We start from the raw sequence: 14181 nt of genomic DNA, 5'->3' as shown, positions 1-14181 counted from the left end.
ATGATTTCCTGACTTCATCCAAGTTCTGAACTGGCTGATGTCACTATAATCAGGGGAAAATACAAACGAGTAAGGATATAGCTTAGTAAGTAAACATATGACAAGTAAATAAATTTTTCACAAGATTACATAGTGACATAATTTTTATCACACATAAATTTCATTGTTTCTTAATTTCCAGCAAGCTATAGTTTTGCATCATAGTTGTAAATTTATTTTTATCTAGAGCTACAGGGCTTCAAATTAAGTTCTCTAAATTTTCCCAAAAACTAGACTAATATATGTTTCCACCATAAAATTTTCAGAATTTTTGGTGTAGCCAATTAGTATAGTTTATTCTTTAAACCTTCCCCTATTTCACTACCTGACAGTTCTGACCTCTCCTTAGTAAAATTTACTTATCTCCCTGTAACAAATTAAAAAAATGTTCTTGTTTCTTTATCTTAAAAATAAACTCATTTAGGAATCCAAACATGTAAATTCCAATCCATAATTATTTTTGTACAATTTTTGGTGAATTTCCAAATTTGGAACAGGAGATTTCGAAATCAGTTCAACCCTATCTCAATAAAATTCAAATATCCCCAAATATATAACTCTTTTGCTTCCTCTTTTTCTTTCATATGAAAATAGAGTCATTAAGCTTCAATTTCATATATTACTCAACTTTTAATTCATTTTCCACCATTTATAGTGATTTTTCAAAGTTTCCCAACTATTGTTCACAAGAGTTTTGTATTTAAATTTGCTTTTTTGTAGGTTTGATGTTTCCGTCCACCTCACACATGGGTTGATTAAGTATCAAACCCAATATCCCTCACATATTCTCGTCCACCTTATATATATATATATTCACCTTTCCGATTTTCCCCTGTTGAACACTCGGAATGTTGTCCGTTATCGATGGATTCAGCACTTAGCAACCACCAGTGATTCGGGGAATCAGCACTTAGCAACCCCTTTCACATTTAAGATATGGTGGGATCAACACTTAGCAACCACCAATGAGTCGGAGAATCAGCACTTAGCAACCCCTTGGGGGAATCAGCACTGAGCAACCCCCTTCACATATAAAATACGGTGGAATCAGCACTTAGCAACCACCAATGATTCGGGGAATCAGCACTTAGCAACCCCCTTTATATTCAATGTACTCTGGCCTATTCCGAGTGTTCAACCGAAAACCATGTTTTTCCACACTTTACCACATTTCCTAACTTAACCACATTTTTTAGTATCTATACCAAGTATTTATTCTATGTTCAATTAAATCTCAACATATATTGAATAATATCAAAATAATGCACTAATTCACATGTTTACTTACCTCGGTGCAAAATATCGTAATTTTGCAATTTACTCCACGACCTTCTCTTTTCCCCGTTTGAGATTATCTTCTCGTCTTTCTTGATATATAATAGCAAATTTAAATCATTAAATGTTCACATTTATTAAAATAGTCCTCTCCCAAATTTTTGAAAAATTTCAATTTTGCCCCCAAACTTTTGCATATTTGCACTTTTGTCCCCAAGCTCGGAAATTAAATTTCAACTCTTATTCTTATGTTTCATAACATGCTGAAAATTTTTCCCTTCTATGACAATATCAAATTCTCACTCTAACACACACTTTTGAACATTAATTATTTTTACCGATTATGTCAATTTACCTGTTCTCGCTTAAAATCGCTTCGGAAAAGTTGTTTAACATAATTTCTAGCTTCATATTCTACCATAAAACAGCAAAATAAACACATTTCACCTATGAATATTTTTCCAAATATGAACCCTAACATGAATTATTGTTAGAATAAGCTAAATTAAGCTACCGAGACTCCAAAAACTTAAAGAACATTAAAAACGGGGCTTGGAATCACTTAATATTGAGCTTGGAAGCTTAAAAAACCCTAACTATGGCTTCCCCCTTACTGATTTCGTTCACCATGAAGAAGATGAGCACATTTTGCCATCTTTTTCCCTTTTTAATTCTTTTTATTACTAAATGACTAAAATGCCCCCATTAAAAAAATCTATTTCACCGATTTCTTAGGTCTATTTTTTCCCATCAATTACCTAATGGTCTAATTACCATATAAGGACCCCCAATTTATAATTTCATAACAATTAGACACTAAGAATCGGGCTGTTACAATTCTCCCCCTCAGGGATTTTCGTCCTCGAAAATCTTACCGAAAAAGAGGTTTGGGTACTGTTTCCTCATAACTTCCTTCGGCTCCCACGTAGCCTCTTCCATTCCATGTTTTTGCCACAACACTTTCACTAAGGCTACACTTTTATTTCTTAACTGTTTGACCTCTCGAGCCAGAGTCTTTATCGATTCCTCCTCATAAGTCATATCCGGCAGAACTTTAATTTCTGTAGGAGAAACTATATGTGAAGGATCAGAACGATAGCGTCATAACATCGATACATGAAATACATTATGTATTCTTTCCAACTCTGCCGACAAAGCTAACCGATAAGCTACAGGTCCAATTCTTTCAATCACTTCATACGGTCCAATAAAACGTGGACTCAATTTGCCTTTACGACCAAATCTCAAAATCTTCTTCCATGGAGATACTTTCAAGAACACTCTATCACCCACTTGAAACTCAATCTCTTTCCTCTTTAAATCCGCATATGACTTTTGCCGATCTGAAGCAGCTTTTAAACAATCACGGATTATTTTCACTTTTTCTTCAGTTTCTTTCACCAAATCAACTTCATGAATTCGGTTCTCACTGAGCTCAGTCCAATATAAAGGAGTTCTACATTTACGTCCATATAATGCTTCATACGGTGCCATTCGTATACTTGACTGATAGCTATTACTGTAAACAAATTCAACCAATGGTAGATATTTCTCCCAACTGCCTTCAAATTCTAAAATACAACACCAGAGCATGTCTTCAAGAACTTGAATCACTCTTTCTGATTGCCCGTCAGTTTGCGGATGGAACGCAATACTAAAGTTCAATTTTGTACCCAAGGCTTCTTGCAATTTTATCCAAAACCTCAAAGTGAACCTCGGATCTCTATCTGATATAATAGACTTAGGCACCCTGTGTAATCTCACTATTTCAGCAACATATAACTCCGCCAACTTGTCAAGTGAGTAATCAATGGGTACTGGAATGAAATGGGCTGACTTTGTCAATCTATCAACGATTACCCAAATAGCATCCTTCTTCCTTGGAGTCAGAGGCAATCCCGTCACAAAATCCACCGTGACGATGTCCCACTTCCAATCTGGAATCATTACTGTTGAAGTAAACCCGATGGTGCTTGATGCTCAGCTTTCACTTGTTGGCAAATTAAACACTTTGATACAAATTCCGAGATATCCTTTTTCATGTCCGGCCACCAATACAATTTCTTCAAATCATTATACATTTTCACACTACCTCGATGAACTGACAAATCACCACTATGTGCTTCACATAAAATGGTCCGAATCAACTCATGATTTCTCGATACACATACCCTATCTCGAAACATTAGACCATCATTTGATCCAAGTCAAAAATCTGAATCAACACCTATCTCACACTGAGCTCTCCTGGCTTGCAATTCACTGTCATTCTTCTGTACTTCCCAAATTTCCTGAAGGAATAACAGTCTAGCTCTCAATTCAGCCAAAATTGAACCACTGTTCCAACTAGACCTAGAATCGGACTGTTACATCCTTTCTACACATCTATTAATGTTCTTCCCCTAGCTAAGAAAGGTCTCCCAAGGATGATCGGCACTTCCTTGTTTGCTTCAAAATCTAAGACAATGAAATCGGTAGGAAAAATAAATTTATCAATACTTGCCAAAGCATCATCGATCTTTCCTTCAGTATATGTTAAAGATCGATCCGCTAGCTGAAGCGTCATAGTTGTAGGTCTTACTTCACCTATCCCTGACATCTTGAAAATAGACTTAGGCATCAAGTTGATACTTGTTCTTAAGTGACACAAAGCTTTACCACAGTAAGATTCACCAATGTTATAGCCTATAGTAAAGCTTCCTAGGTCTTTCAATTTCAGTGGCAATTTTTTTTGCAGGAACGCACTACACTCCTTTGTGAAGGCAACAGTCTCATACTCACTCAATCTTTTCTTCTTGGACAGTATATCCTTCATAAACTTCACATAATTTGGCATTTGTTCTAACGCCTCCACAAAAGAAATAGTGATGTGTAACTGCTTCAAAACATCCAAAAACTTCTTGAATTGCACCTCATATTTCTTCTTGTTTTGCTGCAATCTTTGTGGATATGGAGGTGATGGAACTTTCGGTTGAACCGGAAAACTTTTCTGAGTAGGTAAATCTTTATCCAAAGACGATGTTAAAATATATGAATTCACTAAGTCAGGGTTTACCTTGTCAGACTTTGCAAATTCTGATTCCTTTGGTGTACGAACTTCAACAGTTTGTTGATTCTTCTCAACGGGCTTATCTTCAATATCAATCAATTGGGGTTCTAAAATTTTACCACTTCGCAATGCCACTTCCTTGATATGTTCTTTACCCAAATTTCTTTTACTCTCAGCATGGCTCGGCAAGGTTCCTTGCTACCTATTACGTAGCTTCGTAGCTAACTGACCCATTTGGTTTTCCAAATTTTTCAGTGTTACTAATTGGCTTTGGATGAAAGCATCATTCTTTTCCATGTACGCTTTCAACAAGTTCTCTAAAATGTTTGATGCCTCAGCTTGAGGTGGTTTTAGAGCTTGCAGATTAAACCCTTGAGATTGGTTGGGTCTTTGCTGCAATAAATTATTGTTCGGTCCATTTCTTTAGTTGCTCCAAGAAAAGTTAAGATGATTACACTATGAAGGATTGTAGAAGTTGGACTGGGGTCCTTGTCCACTCCTATTTTGATATTGGTTCCCCACATAGTACACTAACTCGAGATTTGATGGAAATTTCTCGAAAGAATGACCTTCCCCACAGTACACACAAGAAACTACTTCAAACGGACTTGGTGGCTGAGTTCCAGAATTATTAGTACTATTAGCGGTTAACTGTTTTATCATAAAGAAAATAGACGATACTTGAGCTGATATCAAAGTGAGTGCATCAACTTCATGAACTCCGACTACATGTCTTCCTAAAGCTGTTCAATTTGTTGTCCATTGATAGTTATTACTCGCGATCCTCTCGATGATCTCATAAGCCTCATTATAAGATTTAGACAAAATTGCACCATTCGCGAAAACATCTACCATCAATCTTGTATTTGCATTGAGACCATTATAGAATGTCTCCAACTAGATACAATGAGAAATCCCATGATGATGACACTTACGAAGTAACTCCTTGAATCGCTCCTAAGCCTCATACAAAGACTCGTCATCCAATTGTTGGAAAGTTGTGATCTCGTTCCTTAACTTAGTGTTTTTTCTAGGTAGGAAATACTTAACCAGAAATCTCTCTGCTAATTCTTGCCATGTAAATATAGAACTTGGTGGCATTGAATTGAGCCATGCTCGTGCTCAATCTCGCAACGAGTACGAAAACAATATCAACCTCAGTGCATCTTCAGTCAAACCGGCTATCTTGAATTAATCACTCACCTCCATAAACAATCAAGTGTGGAGATATGGATCTTCCGTGGGCATACCACTAAATTGGCCCACCGTTTGTAGCATTTGAAACATCATCGGTTTCAATTCAAACTGGGTTGCCTCAATATCTAGCCTTCTAATTCTTGGTTTTAACTCATTGAAAACTGGCACAGCATATTGTTTGATGCATCGATCCCTATCATTAGCAATGAGGATAGGATTTTGTACATGATCGGCTTCGTTACCTTGGTCTTGATTCTAATTTCCAAGGTCCATCTTGACTTGTCTTTGAGTTGTTCATTCACATCTTATTTTTCTGAAAGTTTGCTCAATTTCCGGGTCTACAGGGAGTAAATTGATAATTCGACCTATGCTCATAAACACCTAAAAAGAAAATCACAAAAATTAAAAAGAATAAGTTAGTAGTGTTAGAAATAAATCAAATTGAAAATAAATAATTTCACGAAAAAAACGACTCTAGCAAGAGTAGACAATCCCTGACAACAACTCCAAAAACTTGTAACGCGTAGGTTTGTGCAAGTGTACACAGTCGTTATCAAGAAATAAGTAAGTATCGAGTTATCGTCTCCACATGGATTGTATTTGTGCTAAGTCACTTAATTTGTAAAATTATATTAACAAATTGGCAAATAAAAACACAATATAGTTGAGAAGTGGTGATTTAAATATATTGAACTAAATGCAATGATCCCTAATGCAAAGTATCCTAAGTATGCAAACTATATGAATGAAATAGATTTTAGTAAAATTAAGCACAATTTGCAAAAATTATAACATAAATAAACTAGGATAATTACTTTAATCAAACTCAATTTATTATCAACATGCTTAATAACATTCGGAAAAACATTCCATGGCAACTAGATCTTTCATGAGTTTGGAAAGCACATTAGGTCCTTTCGGAATCCTTTACTTAGTAAATACGCATTTTACTAATCCTTATTTACTAAGGGTTTCTTAGCATTTGTGTGAGGTAACAGGGACGTGTCAGGTTTGAAACAATTTAATCACACAAATCTAAAAATTATGCATATAGCAGAGCTTGGTCAGAGTTGTTTGCAACCTTCAATTTAATCGAATCAGGATCTAAATTAAGCATGCACATTTCAATTATGTGTCCATTAGCCGTCATCTGGTCAGGATCACTCAGCTAATTCAGGTGCATTTCAATCACGTATGAACAAAATACGGACTTCATTTTAATTGAAAACATGATCGATTGAGGCACAAACATTATAAGCATGAATCAAATAAATATTATTTAATCAAAGCAATCATCCTAGCTTAAATAAAATTAATCTAACATTACTGTAAACAAGAACAAAGAACACATAGCAAACATCTTTATATTAAATTAAAGAAAAGGAAGATTAAACCCAATTTAGAGTGGCTGTCACCCAAGACACTGATTGACGAGGCTCTTTCGTTCCTTTGCTTTGCTCCTTTGCTGATGGCTCTCCAAGGTGGCCGAACAAGGGTTCTTTAAGAGACTTAATTGCTAAAATCTTTATGAAGAGATGATGCTGGGCGTGGGAATGGAAAAGGCCAAGAAACTTATCGATACTTTGAAATAATTTGTGCTTGTTAAAAAGATATCAATACTTGTTGAGGTATCGATATGATTTGGGTACTCTATTAAATTGTGAAATTGTTATAGTAAAATTTTGATAAGTATATATATGTTTAAATCCACTACTTTATAAAACTAATGAGAATCGCTTTTCAGAAAAACATTTTCGTTTGGTTTCAAAAAGTCACGTTAATAATTTATTATGTTTTAAGAAACGTTGGTTTACTATAATTATCTCGTTCGTTTTTCTTTTAGCTCAAAATTTGATATGGAAAAATAATATCTACACAATCTTACAATAATTTAACAGAAAATATTGAAAATTGTATTCATGTTTGAGTTTATTGTCAAAAACATATAATGTCAAATCCCCAAATTATACAACCAAATGATTAAGAAAGTTCATGCCATAGTCCGTTTAAAACAATGCAAAAATAATTTAGAAATACATTTTTAAAAGAAAATCGAAACAGTGCTCTGAATCTCGAGTCCGAGCCCTAACCTCACAAGTTAACTAGAAAGTTGAGAAGAACTAAAGAGTGAGTTATGAATTTCCATGCAGTCTTAACATAGGAACAGATAAACACATAAGCATAAAATGTTGCATATGGGCAGGCAAAAAACATATCATGTCAGAATAACAATTTCACGGTAATTTTCGATAAAAAAATATAGTATGCACGGATAACAGTATAATTTCCTACCCAACCACTGCTACAATCCACAGTAAGAGTTTCCCTAGAACTTATCCATCCCTACACATCAAAATAATATTTTGAGCATGAATCGCCAGTATAACAGTATTTTTTCTCAGGGATCCGATTCGGTATTTAGAACCTGTACTTCCACCTTCAATATCCCAATCCCGACGCAATTGTATGACATGGTTTTACAAATCAGAGAACAGTAATGATAGCAGTATTGACATACAACTTTCATGTGTTCATACTGGTTTGAAATTTTAATAGTAGCAGTAAACATGCATCAGTAATAATGGAAGACTTAACATAGAGTTTACATCACATACACGACCAACATAACAATTTAGAAAAGTGGCAGCATACAAAAATTAGATCTATCATACACAGTTTCGTTACCTATTGAATTGAATCGATGATTTTTCGATAGCGATTCATAGTTTATTAAATATCAGATTTGGGGTTACTTAGTAAAACTGAAACCATAAGTATTCAATCATCATTAAGATATGAAATCAGCAACCAAAACTCACAAGGGAAGCACATATGGATTCAGTTGAATGTCGACACACACACACGACAACACTAGTCAAGACACACATCTTCGGTACTAGTCTATTCGACACTCCTCAAGTTCATATCTAATCCACCTTTCCCATATCTGGCCTTTTAACATCATTCACATGAAACCACTTAACTTTAGAATCGAGGAAAAATTTTTGGTTAGATCTTAATGTAATCGATTAAACTGATACAAATGTATAACTTACCGATTTATTGCTTAAGAATAAGGATCTAATCACTAATAGTGTACCGAATGAACAAGGAATCTGACAAGGAAGGAAGGAAAACAAGTAGGCCAAATAATATTAGAGGCAGCAATGACAAGGGAATAATCAAAAGAGGTTCAACGATTCAAGGTGAGATGGCTATAAAGAGAAAAGAAAAAAATGAAGTTTTAATGGTGGTGCAAGGTGCTGCAGTGGGAAGGGGAAAGAAAGGAGAACAACGACCATATGGTGGTGGGGGAGAGTCGATACTTAGGGAGAAAAGAAAGAAAAAATGAAAGATGAGAGGACAGAGGGAAAGTTGAGGTGCAGTGACAGAGAGAAAGGAGTACAGAAGCTAAAAATTTTAGGGTTAGCGCAACACAAGACTAGGGAAGGAAGTGAAAAGGGCGGCACCCTAGGGTTTTAATCCTAGCATATACGACACCAATGAGAAAAATATGACGAGGAAATTAGGGTTTTAGAAGCCCAAGATGACAGTTTCAAACAAAGGCTCAATTTTGTGGCTAAGAAGAAAATAAATAAATTTAACATTTACCAAATTTAATCCTAAAAAAAATTACCCACACTTTGCGACGCGATAGAACATCTTAGAGTAGTCTCAAAAATTTTTTATACCTCTTCTAAAGTATCGATTATTTTACCCCGAGTATCGATACTCATCAAAAGGTATCGCTATAAAATTACAATACCGACTTCTCGCACATCAAAAAATCGTGGAGGTATCGTTTTTAAAACCCAAATATCAATACTTCTACTCCATACCATAAAATACAACATATAAAAGCATTTAATCCATTCCAACTTAATTCTAATCATCATGCATCATTTACCATATCAAATATACGTAAAAACAATTATAATAACTGTTTAAAGCATTGAGAATAAGTCTAAGCAATAATCAACATATCACAATTCAAATCTTTAAATCTTAAGAACAAATAAGTTATGGAAACATCCAAAATATCATGGTAAATACCAGCAAAAAAGTCTACCACGTTGTCTTTATTACCCTAAAATAAAAATGGATAAATAAAGCCTACGAGATAATAAAATTGTCTTGCTTGGAACCACACCGCTCACACTGAGACGCTACTAATCTACAATGGTTTAAAACGAGGGGTGAGCTTAACAAGCTCAGTGAATGTCAGAATAACCAAAAAGTATACACAATATCAAAGGTTAAACAAGAGCATACTACAACACATTCATAACTATATTCTAACCAAGTCACAATAACATATTCACGCTTCATTAAATCATAAAACTAGCATATACTCTTACGTACAACCACACTCAACTTATATACAAATAGTTCATTTTACAATAATCCATCAAGACTAAACAATGTATACATGCTTTAATTGTAACACCCCTATCCTGTCTCCGTTGTCAGATTAAGGTTATAGAGTGTTACCGATCAAAGCAGAACATTTCACTTTATTTCAGAACTATTAAATAATTAATTTATAAACATATAACAAACAATATCTATTCATGGTATGAATACAATTATGGGCCTTTAATCGGGCTTACGGGGCCCTAAAAATAGTTTAGGAACAATCAGAGATTAAATCGAAACAAAATAAAAAATTTTAGAAAATTTTTAAAGTTGAAAATTAAGGGTCACACAATCATGTGGCCAGGCCATGCGACATAGCTAAGACCATGTGAACATTTGAAGTAAGGACACGCGGCTGTGTCCCAGCCTGTGTGTCTAACCATGCAACTCACTGACTTAGCATGCACAGCCATGTGCTAGCCCGTGAAACCCACTGACTTGAGACACACGCTCGTGTTTCAAACTGTGTGAAACCTACACCTAAAACAATAAAGCACTCACGGTCGTGTGGGGTGACCGTGTATGACACACGACCGTGTGACGGCCCGTGTCCCAAGCCATGTACTCACCATTTAACCCCTAATTCAAGTCAATTCAATACCAAATCTTTCCCAATAAGGTACACCAATAACACATACACTCCTATGATAAAAAAACTCTTAATACACTCTTAAACATGTCAAAACAATCAACCTAAAGCTTCTAACCAATGTATCATTCATAGGCACCACATTGCAAACACTTATCCTAAAGTAAATTTAACGTCATAAGTTCATTCATTTCCTTCCTAAATTCAAAAGAACCATGCACAACCATTAACAAAAGCATTAAGGCACACCAACAACATACCAAATAGACATTCAACCATATACATGCCACTTATAACCATAACCAAAGTAATCAAAAACTACCAATATAACGAATGAATAGTGTGATGGTGCTCCGATGAGATTCCAACCGATCGAGCCTTCTAATGATCTACAGGAAAAGAAAACAACTAATGTAAGTAATAATGCTTAGTAAGTTCGTTAAAAGCAACTTAACTATTAAAAATATTAGATTAAACAACAAAGCATAATTTTCATTATATCTTAAGCTAACTTTCGTTTTCTATTCTCTACACCTCATATGGATAATTGGTGTAGCCTTGCATATATATATATATTCCTTTATAAGCATTTCATATAACCATTTCACTTAAACATTTCTTCTTACCATAACACTTACACATTTAACATATAATCATTCTATAAATCACCTTTCGTTTCAAACTTTCATATAAACATATCATCCCGGAATCACTTACTTTCACTAAACAAAGTGAAAACTAAATAAATATATTAATCAAACCTATTATTAATTTACGAAGCAATTATAGGATTAGTACTGAAAATGGTTCATCATATGCTTCTTGTACTATAATAATTCGATCCAAACTCATTCATATATGTGTATAAATATCTATTCATCAATATAACTATACTCACATATGATCAAGTAGTTCATTGAACATTGAACATTTACTAATATCTTGACTATACATTAGCCTTTAAGCACATAAATAATTTTGTAAATTTAATTAACATTTAGCCCGATGAACTAGTAACTTAACTTGGATACTCAGGTAACTATACCACACCAGATGCATCATAGATGCATAACAGGAGCACCAAAGTGTAGACAGGGCCACAAATGTGCAAACAGCGGCACCGAAGTGCAAATCTCGTACAAGCGCGCATACTAACCCTATTGGCATGCCAATCGTATCCTAGTGATTACTATGTTCAACTGGACATTCTATGTAATCCATTACCTTTATACATATTTATCAATCAATGGCACTTCATCGTTTCCATACACATAATATGATATCAATATATATTCATGCTATCAATGTGCCATCACAAGGATTGTGACCGTCCATTAACCACTTTCATATGAATTTACTTTCAATATTTAAAATACTATAATAACATATAAAATTTCACATATATTTATAAAATTTACCAGCAACAATAACTTATTTTCAAGAAACTTACAATTTACACATCAAACATTATAAACATACCTTAATCCAAGTAACATTCAAATAGACAATCTATAATTCATAATCACCAAATACAATAGCAATAATTCACATATCCTTTAATTTGATTAATTCATCTAATTAATCCATAATAATAATTTATCACATCTTTATCAATTAATTTAAACATAACACAAATAACTATTTACATTCATCCAAAATGGAAAATAATACTTTATATCCATATACGAACTTACCTCGACAAATACATTTGTAACAACGAAAGTCGGCGACTAATCTAACACTCAACTTTTCCTCAATTTTGATCCGTTTGGTCCGTTTTGTGATCTAAAAAATAATGTTTCACTCAATAAAACCATTCAATAACTTAAAATAATTAATTTAACTCATAACTCTTATTATTGGGAAATTTACAAAATTACCCCTAATATTTTAGCTTTTATGCAATTTACTCCCTAAACTCAAAACTTGAAATTTCACCAAAATTAATAAAATTTCATGTTAACCAATTTTCATAGGGTTCCATATCAGCCCACCTTTTTCCTCATTTTGCACAATTTACCTTGAACTTTACTATTTCAACAATTTAATCCTTAAACATTAAAATTATAAAAAATCACTTAACAAAACTTATTTATTTAACAACCAAGCTTAACAATCTATCATAAAACTTCAAAAACATGACATAATTTATAACATTTAACAATTTTACAATTTGACCCTCGGGTTAGCTAAATTAAGCTAATATGAGCTCAAAAACATAAAAATTATTAAAAACGGGGCAAAAATTACTTACCATGCATGAAGAATCAAGCATGGCCGAATGATTTGGTTTCTTTCCATGGAAATTTTGGCTATTCATTTACTTCGAGAAGATGACATTGTTTTCATCTTTATTTTAACTTAATTTATTAATTAATTACTATTTTACCCAAATAGTAATAACCTTAAAAATGAAAAAACTATGCCCATCATTGTCCACTATCAAACTACATGGTATAATTACCCACTAACTCCTTTAATTTAAAATTTCCTATCCATTTGACTCTAACCTATAGAATTCAACTTTTGCATCTTTTACAGTTTAACCCTTTTCACTTAATTAACTATTTAAACATTAAAATTTCTTAACCAAATTTTAGTATTACCCTAATAACGCTCCATAGATATTTAATAAAATATTTATGGGCTCGGTTTATAGAAATGGGGTCCCATTACCTCATTGTTTAAACCCACTTGACTTTAGGGACACGCCACTTCAACTTGATTATTCATTCAAATAACATAAATTACCATATCACAATCAAATATAATACCATATTTTACTCATAAATATTAATATTTAATATTTATGAACTTACTCATCGAATTTGTGGCCACAAAATCACTGTTTTTGATACTATTGAAAAATAGGTTGTTACATTAATAACTCACAAGTCTAGCTAATATATTCTCATGCATTCACGAGTTAAATGAAAATGACCCAAACTACAATTACATACACAATTTACTATGAGAACATACTATCATTTTCATGGAACTTAAATCAACTCATTTATCATATTATTTACATGTTTATGCAATCATCTCACATTGTATTATCACAATAAATAAGATCACATTTAAATGATAATTTGACACTTGAGGTTATGAAAGATAAAAGTGGGCTCTATCACCACAAAACGGCTACAGGAATCTCCAGCACACCAATTGACTCATAGAGTCGAACATATCCCAAAAAGTGAAGCACAAAGCTAAAACTCTTCAACACACCAAACATGTCCCATTGAATAGAGCTTAGCTCACATTCCCTTATCTCTCCAAACATGTCCCAGGGTCTCAATGCCCAAATCACATAGTACTCACAATCCTATGACATGTCAACTATATCTAACGATTTCAAGAGATCACAAGGTCAAAATATCCACAATTACACATTTTTAATTACTGATTTAATGCACATCATCTTTGTTCATATTCATCAATTTACATCACGACTTGTACACAATGCATGCTTTTCAGATTCACATTTAATTGCACTTTAAGTGCCATAATAATGTTCATTAAGCTATCACATATGTGTGCATTAAAATCAATACATCATATATTGTAACATCCCAAAAATCGAGGGTTAGTAGAATCAGGTTTGTGAATCGAG

At 33.6% G+C, this 14181-nt stretch overlaps 1 non-coding gene across 1 annotated transcript; it reads left to right on the top strand.

Annotated features, from left to right (window-relative positions):
* The first annotated feature begins 5276 nt into the window (after positions 1-5276).
* Positions 5277-5383, top strand: LOC121214176 (small nucleolar RNA R71). The gene has a single exon (XR_005909762.1). It is a non-coding gene; the product is annotated as a small nucleolar RNA R71 (small nucleolar RNA).
* The last annotated feature ends 8798 nt before the right edge of the window (positions 5384-14181 follow it).

The sequence above is a fragment of the Gossypium hirsutum genome, chromosome D01 (assembly GCF_007990345.1).
Source record: "Gossypium hirsutum isolate 1008001.06 chromosome D01, Gossypium_hirsutum_v2.1, whole genome shotgun sequence".
NCBI classification, from domain to species: Eukaryota; Viridiplantae; Streptophyta; class Magnoliopsida; order Malvales; family Malvaceae; genus Gossypium; species Gossypium hirsutum.
The sequence above is the reverse complement of the archived record's forward strand: the minus strand, read 5'-3'. Positions and strand labels throughout refer to the sequence as shown.